At 42.7% G+C, this 18,680-nt stretch overlaps 1 protein-coding gene across 3 annotated transcripts in view; it reads left to right on the top strand.

Annotated features, from left to right (window-relative positions):
- Window positions 1-6,919: 6,919 nt before the first annotated feature.
- The window catches only part of Azin1 (antizyme inhibitor 1), a 34,104-nt gene continuing 22,343 nt past the window's right edge, over window positions 6,920-18,680 (top strand). For 2 of the 3 annotated variants that reach the window (XM_028766372.1, XM_028766361.1), the window contains exons 1-2: window positions 6,953-7,307; window positions 11,742-11,879. The gene's annotated coding sequence lies outside the window, so the exon portion shown is untranslated. Of the gene's footprint in view, window positions 7,308-11,741; window positions 11,880-18,680 lie in introns of all 3 variants that reach the window. The other variant, XM_028766351.1, reaches the window with a different exon arrangement.

Below are 18,680 nucleotides of genomic sequence, written 5' to 3'. Positions count from 1 at the left end.
GGCACAGGCACAGGCACAGGCACAGGCACAGGCACAGGCACAGACACTACAGGCACAGTCACAGGCACAGTCACAGGCACAGACACAGACACAGGCACCACAGGCAGAGGCACAGGCACAGACACCACAGGGAGAGGCACAGGCACAGTCACAGTCACAGGCACAGGCACAGGCACAGGCACAGGCACAGTCACAGGCACAGGCACAGGCACAGGCACAGGCACAGGCACACACAGTTTATATGTGGATCTCTTATGTCTCTGCCTAGACTGGTCTCTAACTCCAATCTTCGTCTCAGTCCCTGGTAACTGAGAATACAGGCTGTGACACTGTATCTAATTACATTTTCCATTTCCCCTTTCCATTGCCATTCTTTGTTGTTGTTGTTGTTGTTGTTTGAGTCAAGGTTTCTTTGTATGACTGCAGCTGTCCTGGAATTGGCTCTGTACACCAGGCTCAAATTAAAAGATCGACTCATTGTCTCCAAAGTGTGGGGATTAATGGTCTATGTCCCCATGCTTGGGCTATTATTATTCCTAGTAATAGTTTCATTCTCTAAAACAAATATCTTAAGTGTACGTGTTTTGCCTGCATGTGTATAAGTGCGTACTGTACGAGTCTGGTGCCCATGGAGGTCAGGAGGAGGAACTGGATCCCTTGGAACTGCAACAACACATTATGGGATGCCATGTGGGCACTGAAGAGTCAAACCCAAGTCCTTTAGAAGACCAGCAAGTGCTTTTAACCTCCAAGCTGTCTCTCTAGCCCTCTCTTTCTATACTTGATCTTAACCAAAAAGCTGATGAATCACTTCAATCTCTTTCTTCCCTCTCCATTTCCTGCTTTTGTTCTTGTGAACAAATCCAGAGCCACCTGTATCCTAGGTAAACGTTTTTTACCAACTAAGGCACACCTTCAGCCCCTGAGGGTTTGGGGGGTGTTGTTTATTTTGTTTAGTTTGTGTGTACCTGTCAGAGGATGACTGGGTGAGTTGATTCTCTTTTACCATGTGAGTCCCTGAGATTGAACACAGCTTCTCAGCCTTGGCAGCAGGCGCCTTTACCAGCTCAGCCTCTCGCCTTGATACCAGTACGAACAATCATTTAGGCAGCAGAATTAGTTCACGAAGCTAGACTACTTATTAAAGAATATAGAGCAAACCACAATTCAAGCAGAGAAGCTGATTTCAGAGCTCCTATTTCCTAAGCCCTGACAACAAATGTTAGGCTACCCTGGGCAACTGTTTTGAGATAAGAGCTACAAACCTTTCTAACTATGTATTGTCCTACCCAACAAACAATATACTGCCATCAGACAATGCCTGGCAGCAGAGTGGAGATGAAATTAATTTTCCAAGGGTTTCCTAACTACCAAAGAGCACAGGAAGACATAATATCAGAGTTATGGGTCATGTAAATTGCATTTAACTTGTAAAACTGATTATCACTTTGGCCTCTGACGTAGATTTCTAAATCGGTCCTCTTAAATTAGCAGTGAGTAATCTGTTGTTTCTTGAAGTAACAGAAGACGTCAGAGTACTGCTTGTGACTCGCTTATCAGAAACCATCCAGGTCACTCAGGAAAGTTAAAATGCTGACCTACATCCAGTGACACACACAGCCACTGAAATAAAATAGGGCATTTTGAACTTCTCCCGCTTGGTGTTGAAGCTGGGCTCTGGTCCCCTTGGTTTGCACCCTGTCTCTAGGTGGATGTGGATCTGGCTGATGACTAATGCTGGGGTGCAGGGCACCAAGAGACTGGAAGGCCAACGACTGTACTGATCTACTCCTATGCTGTGTATAGATACATAATAAAAGTATTCCTTATCCAAACTGAAACCCCACCCAAGTAAAGGAATTACATTTATAACATGAAGGGATACTTTTACATATTCGTTTATATAATCTGAACTTTATACTTGGCAAAGAATTGTTTTAACAACCTTTACTTTTTACTATAAAATACTAATTATCTGTGATATATGTGTGTGTATACGTACATGTGTGTTTATGTGGTGATCAGAGGACAACCTGTGGGAGTCAGTTCTAAATGTTACCTGCCACACACACACACCCACACACGCACCCTATACTTCACAGTCTCAGGTTGCCCACATTGGCCTTGCTTGACCTTTGTACCCAAGGACGCTCCTTAACTCCTGGTCCTCCTGTTGCTATCTCCCATGCAACACTATCCCTGACTATCAGAGATTTTTTTGTTTATCTGCTTGGCTTTTTTTTTTTCTTCAGAACTGAGGATCCAACCTGGGTCTTGCAGAGGCTAAGCACTGTTTTGTTCTGAGTTGCACACACTGACCTCATGTTTCTTCTTTTTTTTTTTTTTGGTTTTTCGAGACAGGGTTTCTCTGTATAGTCCTGGCTGTCCTGGAACTCACTCTGTAGACCAGGCTGGCCTCGAACTCAGAAATCCGCCTGCCTCTGCCTCCCAAGTGCTGGGATTAAAGGCGTGCGCCACCACTGCCCGGCTGACCTCATGTTTCAAGATGTGACAGTTTTACTCAAAATGGTTATATTTTTTTGGTTCTATAGAATAGGGAATACTCTAGCAATCTCCTTTAGTAATAAAAATTTGCATTAACTCCCCTCTCCCATCAACAAGGTCTTGCTATATAGTCTAGGCTGGCCATAACTTCTGAGACTAGCTTCTTTTATACTGCTTTAACAAATCATTCAAGATGGAGGGACTGGGATCTAGTAAGGACATTCTTGCTGTGAGATCTCCTAACAAAATAAGGAGGTCTCAAGAACAAGGAGGGAGAGCCGGGCGGTGGTGGCGCACGCCTTTAATCCCAGCACTTGGGAAGCAGAGGCAGCCGGCTCTGAGAAGCTGGCAGAGGCTTCTGAGTTCGAGGCCAGCCTGGTCTACAGAGTGAGTTCCAGGACAGCCAGAACTACACAGAGAACCCCTGTCTCGAAAAACCAAAAAAAAAAAAAAAAAAAAAGAACAAGGAGGGAGTGGGGACCTGAGCTTGCTCCTGTAGAGGGAACACTTCTCTTCATAATGGTACTCATCCAGTCACTCTACCCACAGCATTTAACCAGCTTGCATTAGGCCCCATCTGCTAATACTGCTGTATCAGGACATAAGCATTCAAACCGCAGCTCTTACTGAGATTTTTTTTCTCAATTTATTATTGGTCATATTTACTTATATGACTGACTGACTACATGTGATTTTTATTAGAGACCAGTGAGTTTATGCTCACCTATTTTTGAGTGACTTATCTTTATCTATAAATTTATTCAATCTTTTCTATCTATTGGCACAAAAGCAGGTAAGTAGTTTTGAATCAGTGGATCAGAATGACCTAAGTGTAAATGCAATTATGATTTTAATCTTGGGGCTCTCTATTTAATAATATTTTCACTGGCACTACCTGTGGATTTGTGTATGAGTAACTTGACTTGGCAAAATAATCCAAACCCCAAACCTCAAACATAATTAAATATGCTGTTCTCATTAGATAGTCATCATTCTATTAATTCCCTAATATGTTGTCTATCTCAACTGGTTACAATTTTCAAGTTTCTTGTGTTCATTAAAAGGTAACATTGTTCTTTCAATTTAAATACACATGGCTACATAGTTTCAGTTAACGCTGCTGAATCCTTCCTGCTGTAAATGTTGGATTAGGCTCCTGTCCAGTACCCTACCACGCAGAGAGGTCAACATTCCGGCCTTAAGCTGCTCCTCTCTTGAACTTCTGCAACCTCCTGCCCTCCTACTCCACTGAAACTGGGCAATGGAAAACCTCAAATAACTTTTCAGACCCTTTCTCCACTAATGACTGTACTTGGTTCTCAAATGCTCTTCCTGTCAAAACTCAGGGGTTTTTTTCTTCCTATCTTTATAATATTTTCTAAAAAAAAGAATTAACCCTCAAGATTGTCTTTCCCAATGCCTTTGATAAAAAGCCAAACAACATGAGGTTCGAGTTTACCAACATTATTGCATTTCTACCACTAGCAGCTCTTTTTTATCCTATTTCAGAGATATGACAACTCATTCTGTATTGGAACCCCACTTTCAATGACTTGATAGTACACTCTTCGAATTCTCTACTTTCTGACCAAGTCCTCTTGGCCAAGTCCTCTTGGCCCTTTTTGCCCATGTCCATTCTCCCTAGCATTTTTTTTAGGTATTCTGCTTAACTTCCACCACTTATACAGTGCCACATTTCAATTGTGTCTAACAATTGGTGCTCCCCAACTCACACCAAAGGGCTCTACATCTCCCTATTTCCAGGGGACCACTTGAATTTGGGTTTCTTTCTTTTGAAGGTGGTTCTCTCATCCAGGCTGAATGGTCTCAAATTTATAGCAATCTTTCTGCATTTTACTATCTCTTCCTAGGATGACAGGCATGTACCATCACATATGTTTTGGGGTATTTTGGGGGGAGAAGGTGGGAGTATCGCTATTGTTGTGAGTCAGGGTCTTACAGTGTAGACTTGGCTGGCCTGGAACGTCCCTCATGCCTGTGCCTCCCCAGTTCTGGGGATACACTGACATGTTGAATTTCTTAGTAAGATTGAGTTTGTTTCCGCCAAACTATCTATCTTCTCCATTGCAGTCCACTAAATAATCTTTTAAAACATCTCTTGGTGTGTGGTGGTATACTACTGTAATCCCAGCAATAGGGAGGCAGAGTCAGGATGACTGGGAGGTCTGGGCTACATAGTGAGACCATGAATCAAATAAAATTAGTAGCATATCATGGAATTTAGTCATATGTATATGACATTGAGTATAATAGTCAATATTATGTCCCTATTTAAAATGTTTCTAGAATGAAGGGCAAGTTCTAATCCCTTCCTCATCTCTCCCTAATTGTAACTGTTTATTTATTCTCCTTTCCAACCACGCCTCTAGAGTGGAACCACTCCCAGTTCTCTAACCCGCCCATTTCTGTCCTTTCTCTCATCTGCTTCCTTTGCCAGAATACTGGCTCTCAGAATCCTGTTTCCCTGGAACATAGGCCCCAGATTCACTCTGAACTGTTTTCCGGGAACCTTTCTGTTAGACGCAGCAATTTCTTCCTTCTACTTAGTTCCTCGCAGCATTTACCTTGTTATCTGCCAACGATTTGGTTATTTTATGAACGTTCCATTTCTCCTGCTAGACTGTAAACAAACAAATGGTGTGTTCAGGTGGGTGAGAGCCTCCTTGGGAAGTTGCTGTGGTCTGAATGGATAAGAAATTACCAAAAGTGGATCATGATTTGTTAAGTCAGGATTGACATGAATTCAAGGCCAGCATGGGCTACATGTGAACTTCCAGTCTCAAAAAAGGAAAAGGGGAGGGGAGAGAGGGATGGAGAGGGAGAAGGTAAGAGAAAGCTAAGACACGTCTAGAAAAATAGGGAAAACAAAATCCAGAAATTGAGCTCATAGCTCCCAACTTGTAATGCTCCCTACCTCAGAAACATTCTGGCCTTACCAGGTAAATGGAGTGAAGAATGTGACGGGGGTGGGGTGGGAGGGTGCTCAGGGTCTTACTTTAAAAGATCTTACTTTGGAGGGGCATCATCAAGATAACATAGATAACAAGCCTGTTATCTAATCCCCTGAAGTTGAGGCAGGAGACTCGCTATTTGGAGGTCAGTTTCAGCTACAGAGAAGTACCCTGTGTGCCTGTCCCTCCCATTCATTGTGCTGAGTCTGGAGTTGCAAAGATTTAGTAGGCTGGGACTGACAGCTAGTGCTAAAATGGCCTTTGTTTTGTGTTGCTTTTCCAGACAGGATCTCACTATGTGTGGCTCAAGCTGTCTAGAAACCAGGCTAATTTCGAACTCAAGAGATCCACCAGCTTCTGGCTTCCCAGCGCTGGCATTAAAGGCATGCACCACCACATCCAGCTAGAAAAAGGATTTTAAACGTGGGGGGGGGGCGGGAAGAGTTACATAAGTCATCTTACTTTGGTAATAAAAGTTTATTAAAGAATAGAAAAATCCTGGTGTGGTGGCACATGCCTTTAGTACCAGCACCAGGGAGACAGAGACAGGTAGAGTTCAAGGCTAGCCTGGTATATAAAAGGAGTTCCAGGACAGCTAGGGCTGCACAGAGAAATCCTTTCTGGAGAAACAAAACAAAAGAATAAAAAATTAAAAATGACTTCAAAAGGGAAATACAGGGGATTAAAGAAATGTGCCTTAAAGTCATGTAACTTCAGCAACGCTGGCCCTGCTTTAATAGGGCTGGGTCTGACTGCATCAACCCTTTTTGAAAATGAAGACAAAGAAAAGCCACATTAAAAAGAGATTCTACTGCACCATATTGCAACACGCGAACACGGAGGTACATTCTGGTGCGATCAAAGCCTCAGTAACCACACCAGACTGGTTCTTGCTGGCTATGGGGAACTCGTTTCCATAACGGAGCTCCGCATCCCGTGGAGAGGCGGGAACCTCTCCCTCGGTATACAGTCCCCGGGCATAGTCGACAGTTCTTACATAAACTAGAGCACGGAGAAAGCTCGGTGATGGCGCCTACTCGCCTCCCCTGAAATACTGGTGTCGCTAAGACGAGGACCCAGGACGATCCCGAAGGTTGCCGTCAGCACGGACTAGCCGCCGGCTCACAAAGCGGATCGTTCGCTGCTGGCGTGGAGCGCAGGCGCCGCAAGGGCGAGGGCGCGCTCTGCGATCCGCCGGGCCGCGCGCTCTCTGCCCCGCCTACCAGTCTAGCCGCCCGCTGGGGAGCGGCGGGCCGCGCGAGGGCGGGAAGCGAGCGCCTGGCCAGCACCTGCAGGGCCCAGTGGGCCCGCCCTTCGGCCCCCTAACTGCGCAAGGCTGTCCTTCCCCTTCCGCCCCTCCCACATTCCCGGGCCGCCCAGGCCCCACCCCTCTCGCGCGGCCGACCGGCCGTCTGTGACGTCAACAGGCCCCGCCCTCTGAGTATAAATACTGGCGTCTCTGGCACCGCCTTCCCACACTCTCTGGCTCAACTCTCGGCCGCGGTGTTTCCGTTTCTCTCCCTGGTTGTCGCTTGCTCTGCTCTTCTCATCCTTCTCGCTCTGCTGCTCTGCGGAGTGACGAGGCTGAATCCTCTCCCCACCCAGTTCGCGCTTTTCTTTTTTTCTCGCGCCGCTCCATTTCTCCAGTTCGGCTGCCGCCGCCACTGCTACTCAGCTGGTGTCGGTGCCGCGCGTTTTCCCCACGTCGTCCCCGCAGCCTATGGCCCAGGCCGCCTTGGGTATTTCTGCTCAAGGTAACCACATCCCTCTTTAAAAATTCCGCCGAAAAAGAGAAGACGCTTTACCCGACTCTTTGGGCCGTTATCTCACGTGAGTACCGGGCTCAGGGGCGCGGGAGGGTCGGGCGCCTGGGCTGGTCCACGCCGCTCTCGGTGTCCCCGCAGTGCCCCGCAGCCGGCGGCCTCGAACATGGCGGCCGGCGGCGTGTGTGGCGGCTGCCGGTGGCTCCGGCGGCGGCCGGCGCCTCGCGACCCTGGGCGGCAGCCGGCAGCCGCGGTTGAGCGAGGGGGCGTGTGCGCGTGGGGCCGCGCTCGGGGCCAGGCTGGCGGTGGTCGCCGTTCCCTCTCGGTGGCATGCGGCCCCCACCCCACTCCCGTGGTGCATTGCTGTTTCCGGGGAGGGGGCCCGGCGGCAGCCCTGAGGGCTGGGGGGGTCCCATCGCCCTCTCCGGGTCTCAGTGCCTGCAGGGGGTTGTGGTGCGGAGTGGACGGGCTGCGGCGGCCGGGGCTTCGGGTTATGAATGGAGCGGGGCGGGCCTCGAGCCGGCATCTGGTGACAGCTGGGAGGAGGCTGGATTCTTGCGGGCGGGAGAGGGGGTGCGGAGTGCGCGCTCCCCCTCTGGCGGTGGAAAGTTGACCTCACTCGGGGCCCGGCGGCGGGGAAGCCCCGGTGTCAAGTAGCAAGCGAATAGGCCTTTGGCCCCTTCTGGAAACCTCGGCGCTGCTGCCCCGCCCCTGCGGCTCTCCTGATTGGGCCAAGTCGCTTTCACTTACCCCAGTCACCTCCTGAAGCCTGGAGATTAGTCACCATGGCTTCGTTTTCTGGTCCTCGCTGTGATCGCGGGGAAGAAAGAGGGCGAAGGGTAGGTTGATGTGACTTATCAAGAACTCTGTTGGCTGCCAGCAGTTAGTGGTGGCGAAACGTTTTTACGGTATCATGTATCGTGAACGTGTGTTACTGGTTAAACTAAGCAAGCACCGATTACACCGATTACAGCCTCAGGATATTAGACCAGATTGAACTCAGTTTTGTGGTGGGTATGTTAGATCGTTCTTGTCCTATCGTGTTTTGCCATTAATATATGCTCAGTCTGGATGAGAGATGGTTAATTTACTCAGGAAAGGATTACGTGGACTATAAACTAGCCTGGCAGAAATACGTCTGACAGAGCATGCTTGGTACCCTGAGGAGTTAACATAAGTAGGAAAGGGTGTTTAAGTAAAATTGTAGGTACTAAAGATAAATCAAGTAATCAATTTATTTTTCTAAGGTTCTAGTATGATTCCCAATAAAGAAGTCAGAGTGATGTCTTCAATTTAGATTCCCCAGCTAACATCTTGCTATACTAATTCTGCATTACAGCCATCAAAATGATTCATAGCACTAGCTTTAGTATTTCCATATATTAAATACAGTTCCATACTCTTTTATTTATTTATTTATTTATTTATTTATATTTTATTTTGGTTTTTTGAGACAGGGTTTCTCTGTGTAGTCCTGGCTGTCCTGGAACTCACTCTGTAGACCAGGCTGGCCTTGAACTCAGAAATCCGCCTGCCTCTGCCTCCCAAGTGCTGGGATTAAAGGCGTACACCACCACCGCCTGGCCAGTTCCATACTCTTAATTTTTAGAAATTGGCAATAAAATTTTCGTTCCCTACTTGTGCTGATTGATTAGTTTTTGTTGTTTGAGACAGGGCCTCACTTTAACTCAGATGAGTCGCTGTTTTACCTCCCACATCAGCCCGGTGCTAGGATTACAGGCTCAGGGTGAGTCTGGCTTGTATTTAGTTAGTAAGTTTTAACAAAGTGATGCAGGGGGTGTACACCTGTAATTCCAGGAAATTCTTGAAGCTAGCCTTGGCCACATGAAAGCAAAATCCTGTGCCTAAAGAAGGGAGAAAGAACTTTATTATCAAAATCTCTGTCAAGATGTAGAACGTTGTTAACACCCTCACGAGCTCTCTTGACAGTTCACCGCAGTTCTTGGGATGCCCATCTAGTTGTTGTTTTTTTTGTTTTGTTTTGTTTTTTTTTTTTTTGGTCTTGTTTTTTAAATCAAGGGACTCAAATAGAATCAATTGATATGCATACTTTTGTGTAAAAGGCTTTTATTTAGCATATTGTAGGTTTTAGCATATTCTTGTATATTAATAGTTTTTTCTGAATACTCCATTGTGTGTGTGTGTGTGTGTGTGTGTGTGTGTGTGTGTGTGTCTGAGTCTTCCGGCCTGCCCGATTTTAAAAAAAAAAACAAAAAACAACTTTGCTGGGCGATTGTGGTGCATTCCTTTAATCCCAGCACTGGGGACAAGGCAGAATTCTTGAGTTTGAGGACACCCAGGGCTGTACAGAGAAATCCTGTCTTTAAAAAAAAAAACAAAACAAAAAACTTTTTTGTAAAAGTTGCAAAGATAGTAGTAACATTTGTAAAGATAATTCCAAGAGGAAAACAATTTTGAGGAGTGTCAAGGTGGAGCTAGATTTGTAGTAGGTCAAGTGCTTGCCTGGAGTCTCCAGCCCTGGGTCTGATTTCCAGCACCCTATAAACACCCTAGAAGCACACCTGTGACCCCAGTCCTCAGTTCACTGTACTCCTAGCACTTGGGAAATGGAGGCAGGAGGATATGGATTTCACGTCTTTGGCCACACAAGAGTTTAGGACCAGCCAGTCTAAGGCTACACGGCCTTTCAACCCATCTCCACCTCCTCCCACAGGTCATTCTATAGGAGAGTAATTTGTCTATCTTTCCTTTTTTTCTTTTCTCTTTCGGTTATTCTAGACAGGGTTTCAAAACTGCACAGCTGTTCTGGAAGTCTGTAGTTCCACCCTGGAATTCAAAGATCTGACTGCCTTTGCCTTTCAAGTGCTGGGATTCAAAGTGTGAGCCACCACTGCCTGGCTAGGAATTTTTCAGTATTGCCTTTCATGCACATTTTTCACTTACCCTCCCTTTCTACTTTCCTCTTCCTGATAAACATTTGCATTTACCCTGTACGTAAATGTCCATCATACCCTATTATGCACCACTTTTAGTATCTATTAAATATCTTTACAATTAGGGAGCCTTCATCTTCCACTAATATCGCTGTTAAATGAGAAAGTTTACATATCGTTGAAGGATGTTGGTGGATGTCTGAAGTTTAATGTCCTCAGTGTTTCACAGAATTGATCTTGGATTGCCATAAGCAGCAAAAGAGTAGCTGTGAATAAAATAGGAAAAAAATAATGTCTTATCCAGGATAATTGTTACGTTCCTTAGGAGAGTTAAGAATGAGTTAATTCTCAGCATGTTTTAGTTTTTAAAAGTTAGGTGTTTGATGAAGTAGAATGTTTTATAGATTAAAACCTGGGATTATATATAGCTTGTTGGTCACCTACATTCATGATGGCCGTGGGTTCAGTGTATATAGTAGAGTAACAAAGTTGCTAGGTCAGTATATTATTTAGAATCTGAAGGTCATAGTTTTTACAAGTTGTTTTGAGATAGCATCTCATATAGCCTAGACTAGTTTTCAACTCCTTATGTAGGTGAGGCTGGCCCTCAACTCCTGATCTTTCTGCTGTTATTTCTCAAGTACTACTGAGATACGAGTTCTCAGCAACCCTGAATGCTTTTAACAGTGGTCAGTTTTCCCCACTAGTTAGAACAGTTTTACTTTGTTTAAATTTGCTTAAATCCCATTTAGGTCTTTACAAATGCATAGAGTACGTCTGAGAACCTACAAACTCTTGACCATATATAGTTTCTTTTTGATTCCCTTTTTACTATCCCTTTTCTTAAGGAGATATAATCAGCATGTTGTAGTCTTTTGAAGTAGTAACTACTGAAGTACAAATGATATTTATATTTAGGTTGTATATATAGCACTTTTTAAATTCTAACCTCACTCAGTTAAGCCATTATTGACATGACTGTTTCTGAAGCACTAAATAAATTTAGCACTTTTTTGTGGCATGCTAAGCTTCACATTCATTTGCTTCTGGTGATAGTAAAATGAAATGGGCCTAGAGGGGCTAGATTTAGGGAGAAAAACTACATAGACTTGCACAGGGCTTTTTAAGTTTTCTTTTGGAGACAGAATCTAGTGTCTCCTAAGCTGGCCTCAGGCTCTTGTTTTTGATAAAGCATGACTTTGAACTCTGTCTGCCTACACAGATCCTGGGATTACATGTGTGTACCACCATGTCTAACTGTTTAGTATTGTAGTAGGAATTTGTAGCAAAGGATAGTGTGAACTTGACCGTGTAGTTCCAAGACTGCGCTAGAACATTTGAAATCATTTTTCTCATTTTGTTTAAGACAGGACCTAGCTATATAACTTAGGCTGACCTTGAATTTAAAATATCCTGTTTAGCCTCTTAAGTGCAAAAATTCCAAGTATATGGTACCATAAACAACTGAAATGTCACCTTAATAGAACACTTAAATAAATTAAAACTTATTCAGTCATTTAAATTAACCTGTTTCAATTACAACCTAATTTTTAAAACACAAAACTTTCTATTTTTTCTTTCTTTAGGGCGAACTTTCTGACCGAGTATACAACTACCCAGAAGGCCTAGGAGAAGTGCTGTATAGAGAGCAGTTTGACTTCAACGCTGAGCCACCTTGGGAACCCAGCTGATGATAGGGGGGTTCCATCTCCTAACTTGTCCATGTAAGTATCTTCACATTTGAGGAGAACTTAATACAATTGAAATGCTGATCCAGTGTTTCTCAGAATTTGGAATTATGCCTCCTCTTCAGACTCTTAAAATTAATAAACAGATTAGTTAACAAATGAGACTGGTAAGGTTATATATGTATTATTTACCAACAATAGAATCACTTATAACTTTTACTTGAATGCATAATGAATAGTACTGTATTTAGTGTATTAAGATATTTTATTGAGGTCTGGAGACAAGGCTCAGTGGTTAAGAGCACTTGCTGTTCTTGGACCCCATTTTGGTTCTCAGCCCCCATGTCAGGTTGTCCACAACTGCCTATAACTCTTGCTTGAGAGGATCTAACATCCCGTTTGACTTACTGGCACCTGCATACATATGCACGTTCTCATGCAGAGATGGACATATACATACATCCAGATAAGTAAAAATAAAATCTTTTTTTAATTGTACTAGTCCAGGTTTTAGTATAAATTGGAGACTGGATTTTGACTTTAGAATATAATTTCTTGTATTCAGTCACCTACATAGTAGGTGCAAGTATTGGCTGAGTCAGAAGAGACTCAGGTTTTGTAAGTTGAATCCAGGGCTTCTTCCACACTTCATAAGTGCTGCATTGAGTTAACATTACCCAGCATCAAAGACATTTTAGAAAGCATTCACTGTGTGTGTGTGTGTGTGTGTGTGTGTGTGTGTGTGTGTGTAAGTAAGTAAAGTGAGGGGGCAGCTTCTGGACTTAGTACTGTGCTTCTACCATGTGGGTTCCAAGGATCTAGATCCAAGTATTCAGGTTTGGCAGAAGTGCTGTTAACCTGTGAAGCCATCTTGCCAGCCCCCTGGTAAAGCAAAAGATTCTGCCATTCTGTTTGGTAAGGTTGTATCTTAAGAGTATTGAGTGTGAAGGCAATTTTATTTCATTTTCCTAGTAATGAAAATCTTGCTGATCAAATGTTTGCTTTTTATTTTTTTGAAAGAGTTGTGTATCTCATAAGTAGTTTCATCTATTAAGCTTGTAGAAGCCAATGGTTTAAAAGATAATACTTGAGATTTCCAGCATGCCACATTCCAGATAGTCAAGGATATTTTTTGACTACTTTATATTCTGTGCATGGATTATTTTAAGACTGTGCGAACTGTAATTTTCTCAGTAAGCCTGGTTTAAGTTTGAGAGGCCCATCTATCTACTTATTGTTTATTAGTTTTTAGAGAGCAGGTTTTCTCACTGTAGCTCTGGCCTAGAACTCACTATATAGAGCAGGCTAGTTTTGTGCTCACAGATCCATGGTGTTACACCATGGACGTCATTTCCAGCTGATAATCCAGTGCTGGGACAATGGAGATAAGAATCCTGGGACTCACTGACTAGCTAGGCTAGCCTAATTGATAAGCTCCAGGTTCAGCGAGAGGTTCTGTTTGAAAATGTGGATGGTTCTTGAGAAACAACACTTGAAGTTTACTTCTGGACTCTGTGTTCACATGATCTGCACGTGCAAATGATAAATATATTGTAAAAAGTTTAAAAATTCCATCTCTTAGGTTTCATGGAATTGAAATTTGGGATTTTGAGACTTAAATGAGTTCTACATGGGGATAAACAGCAGTACTAGGAAAAATCTCAGATGGATCAGTTTCAAGTTACTCCCTAGCTCATTGCTTCCTTCTAGTGTAGTCAATAAAGTATTTCTTGAAAAAGAAAAATCAAGCCAGGTAGTAGTGGTGCACGCCTTTAATCCCAGCACCTGGTAAAGCAGAGATAGGCAGATTTCTGAGTTTGAGGCCAGCCTGGTGGCAAAGATGGGGGCGGGGGAGATCTATCTTGGGAAAACTAAGAGGTCAAAGTAGTGTTTCTTATTTTGGTTACAATATAGATTCTATTGAATAAAAATAGTTCCAGAACCATGCAGTCTACACAGCCCAAGCATTTGGGAGATAGAGAGTGTGTCAGGAACTCATGGCTTATCTGGGTCATATGAGAGAACCCTGTCCCATTTGTTTGTTTCATTTTAACAGGCTGGGGCTTATTTTTTTTTACATGTGTGAGGTACACTTACCAATGCACACTTAACAGAGGTTAGTGGACAGCTTGTGGGAGTCAAGTCGTGCCCCCCCCCCCCCCCATGCTAGGTATTGAACTCAGGTTTCCAGGGTTGCATGGCAAGTACCTTTTCCTGGTGAGTCATATTGTCACCCTATTCAGAGATTTTTTTTAAAACAGATTTTAGTTAGAGTAGGGATGAGTAGAAATGAGAGGTGCTTCAGGGAAGAGGAGAGACATACTGAAGTGTAGGCATAGACTTTTCAGAGGGCAGTAGCTGTAAGGTAGAAAAACAAACTTTTTTTTTTTTTGAGACTAGCCTTAGCTGACCAGGAACTCACTATGTATACCAAGCTGACCTGGCCTGGAACATAAGATCATCCTGCCTCTGCCTCTCAAGTGCAGGGATTAAAGGCCTGCACCACCAGGTTTGGCAGTTTATCTTTACAGAAGAGACCACAGTTAAAGATAAACCTAACTGAGATTTTTTTGCTTCGGTGAACATTAAGTATTGGATTTTGTTTATTATTATTGTGTGGACATTGGAGAACCATGTGTTCTTTTGCAGATATTTACATTTGTTTATTGAAGTAGGGGTGTGTGTCTATCTGTCTGGACATACGCCATAGATAGGACAACCTGTTGGTTCTCACCTTCCACCATATAGGTCCTTGGAATCAAACACATGTTTTAGGCTTGCTGCAAGTACAAACTAGCTTGAGAGAAGAACTTAACCTGAATTTGTGCTGAGTTGATGATTATAGGGAGCTAACTCAATCTCTTGTAGAGTGTTACATAGTATCTAACATGTACTACATGATTGTTCTTAATAAATTCAGAGATACATTGTTTCAAGGGTTTCCATTAGAATAATAAATATAGTAGTACCTTAGAAATGCAGTATCTTTGTATATGATAGTTGTGTCACTGAAATGGGAGTTGGGATCATAGGATTAATCTTCTGCTGAACAATAACATTGAACTTTTATAAGAACTTAAACCATTGTCCTTATGGAAATACTTGCTATTTGACTATATGAACTGTATTTGAGCTGTGTCCAATACTCTACTAGAATTTTTCTGCAGGTATTCTAGGATTAGGCATCAGGATGGGTTTTCTTTTCTCCCTCTCCTTGGCATTTACTCATTTATTTATAAATAAAAGTCAGGGTCTCACTATTGTAGCCAGGGCTTGACTGGAAATCAACTGCAGTCCTGCTTCAGCCTCCTAAGCATTGGAATTACAGGCGTATACTATTATTACACTTGGTTTCAGGATAAGGTTTTAAATCAACCCTAAATCAACCCATCAGTTTTTGAGCTAGTTCATTCCATTAAGTATCTGCAAACTAGGTGTCTCACAGTTTGATAGTTTCTCCTGGCCATTCCACTCATTGATTTTTGAGACAAGATCTTACTCTACAATACAGACTGGCCTGAAACAATGTATCCTAGACCAATACCAGACAGACCTTGGGGTCCTCCTACCTCAGTCTCAGAGTAGCTGGGATCACAGGCCTAATTGAGATAATCCCTCACTAACAAGCCCAGAGGCAATTAACTAACACTAACCATCACAGTAACTGCATCCTTGATTTTCATAAGTAATATTTAGTGGTACCTTTCTTCAGCTTGTAATCTAGAAAATAGTATAGACCAACTTACTTTGTTTTACCTTTCTTTTTAAATAATGTATTTTTAATTTTATGTGCATTGGTGTTTTGCCTGCATGTACGTCTGTGTGAGGATGTTTGATCCCCTGGAACTGGAGTTACAGACAGTTATGAGCCTCCATGTGGATAATAAGAATTGAACCCAGGTCTTCAGGAAGAGCAACCAGTGCTCTTAACTGCTAAGCCATCTCTCCAGCCACTTCTTCTGCTTTTTGAAGACAAGGGCCCCAAATACTCAGCTTTAAAACATTTCGTTAAATTACACTTATTTTGTGTATGTAGGTGTATAGGTCAGAAGACTTGGTATAGTTGGATCTCTCCTTTGACCGTGTGGGCCCCAGTTTTGAACAAAGGTAATCAGGCTTGATGGCAAGTAGTCTGAGCTTTCTGCAACCACTAAACACAACACAGGCCAGTCTTAGGTAATTACGGCTGATTTTTGGACCGCTTCTTCAGTCTAACTAAGTGCTGAAATTATAGGCATCTGATAGCTCCTGTGTTCAGAAGGGTTTAAGTGGTTTTCAGATTTATTACAGAGGAGGACAGTTGGTATGAAAGAGTTGACATTGACTATCAATGTATATGCTTCATACTTTTTTACCCTGTTTGATCTTGTTTTAGGGTCTTTGATTTGGAGTTTCCCCTTAACTCTACCAAAAAAAGATTTTCGAGAGATTTGTCACTAATTATAATAAATGAGGCACTATGTTAGGAGAAAGTGTTCAAAATGTAAATTTTAGGTAAATTGATTGGCTGGTGTTTTAGGATGACAGCTGTTGAGTTAACCCTATTGGTGTAATTATTCCAGGATCATCCGTTGTAACCTTGGACATTTCCACCTGTACACAAGTTCTCCGAAATAATGACTCTGAGACTTAATATTTCATGAATAAATGCCTAGGCCAAAGGGTTTGGCTTGTTCCCTGACTAGCTCATAATTTAATTGCCTGTTTATTTATTTTACCTGAGGAGGTTATTCCTCCTCAGTGAAACCATCTCCTTCAGCATTTGGTGCAAATCTCTATGCCTGGTAACATGCTCATTGAAACAGGTTTTTGTTCAACTGTATGGGTTTTTGGTTTTTGGTTTTTTTTTTTTTGGTTTCTTTTGGTTTTCGAGACAGGGTTTCTCTGTGTAGCCCTGGCTGTCCTGGAACTCGCTCTGTAGACCAGTCTGGCCTCAAACTTAGAAATCCGCCTGCCTCTGCCTCCCAAGTGCTGGGATTAAAGGCGTGTGCCACCACTGCCCGGCTGACTGTATGCTTTTTAAGACTTTTTTTTTTTTTTTACTGTAATCATAACTAACCTGGAACTTGCTACATAGACCAAAACTAGCTTCAAACTCCTAGAGATCCATCCACTTGCAGGTATGTGCCACCACACCAAGCCAGAAGCAGGATTTTATCTATGCTTTGCTCTGATTGTAGTGCGGCTTTATTGCTTGAGTGATTTTGAGTGTCTATTCGGGACATTCTATGGAGTTGTACTACTTTTTAGTTTTTTGAAACAGTTTAATTCTGGATTCGCTGTTGTCCTAGAACTGCTCTGGGATAATTACTGTGAATGGAGTAGCATTCGTAGACTTAAAATACAGTTGTTGCTGTGGCATAAGATCTGTACAAGATCAGTCAGCAGCACTAAGTGGACTCAGTGGTTCCAAACAATGGGGAAGGAATATGAGAGGAGAGGTTGTGTGCGGAGTGCTTGCGTTGATTGATTTGGATGGATATGATCAATATAAATTATATACATGTGTGAGATTGTCAGAAAACGAAACATGAGTTTGTTTTGTTTTTAAGCTATTAGGCATGGTGGCACACAACTTTATCCCAGTACTAAAGAGGCAAGGCCAGGAGGATTTCTGAGTTGGAAGCCATCTTAGTCTTATAACAAGTCTAACCAGGGCTGCTGAGATACCACTGGGGGTGTGTGTGTGTGTATGTGTGTGTTTATATGAACTGTTAACAAAAGCTGTAACAAATCACTATTCTTCCCCTAAACTCCCTCAGGTTTTTTGACCTATGAAGGTTTTCGTTTGTATATTTTTAGTTGGGTTTTTAAGATCAGCATTTTTAGGATACAGCACTGTGGTCATGTAGACTGAAACTAGTGTTAGCTGTATGTTGTAAGTTAAATTTTTAATTTACTTCTTGCCCATTACTGCAAAGATCTGTCACTAAATTGATAAAAAAAATCGATATTTAATTTTGGGCTGGTTCAATGAATGGCTCAGTTGGGAAGGGTCCTTGTCACTGAGAATACAAGCCTGTCAGCCAGGGTTTAATCCCTAGAAGCCATCTAGGATGGAAGAGGCAAGCCAACCAACTCTACAGTCATCCTCTGGTCTCTACATGCCTGCAGGGCGTATGCACACACAGTAATGAATAGAACAAAGATTATACTTTCTCTTTTTGCTCTTTGTTTTTAAGCCAGGGTGTCTCTGTATTTATGCAGCTCTGGCTATCCCATGTAGATCAGGGTGGCCTCAAAATCACAGTGATTCACTTGCTTTGCTCCCTTTGCTGGGATTAAAGATGTGTGCCACCATGTCTGGCTCTGTATTTTCTTAGATCAGTATCTAAGCTTAACATAACATGTCAAATTTTGTATAAACAAGAAAAGGTTGATATTTTCTACTATGTTCTACATGGAAACCATAATAATCCTGAGATGGTCTTTAACATGAATGAGTTTTGTCCTATTAACTCCTGAAAAGTGTATATGAATACATAATGGAAAAGTAAGTAAGAGACTTAAACTGTTTACCACTAGAAATCTAACACTTCTGCTCCTAGTTATGTGCCCTAGACTCTTGAACATCTTACTAGTTTACCATTCAGTAGGCTAGTGTCACTTGTACCAGATTATAAAGTAGCACACATCCAAACGGAAGGTCTACATGCATAAATATAATATGGCTATAAAAGTCCTTTATTTAATTTGGTCATTGAGATATTTTAATATTTGGTGCTTGAAAGATTTGGTGCTCAACAGTTTAGAGAATGTTGCTCCTGCAGAGGACCTGTTTTCAGTTTCTAGAAAGCACCTGTGACTGGAAGCTCACAATCACCTATATAACTCAAG

Source organism: Grammomys surdaster, unplaced genomic scaffold (assembly GCF_004785775.1).
Source record: "Grammomys surdaster isolate TR1022 unplaced genomic scaffold, NIH_TR_1.0 63, whole genome shotgun sequence".
In the NCBI taxonomy this organism is placed as follows: Eukaryota; Metazoa; Chordata; class Mammalia; order Rodentia; family Muridae; genus Grammomys; species Grammomys surdaster.
Note: the sequence above shows the minus strand (reverse complement) of the source record. Positions and strands in the feature narration are given on the sequence as shown.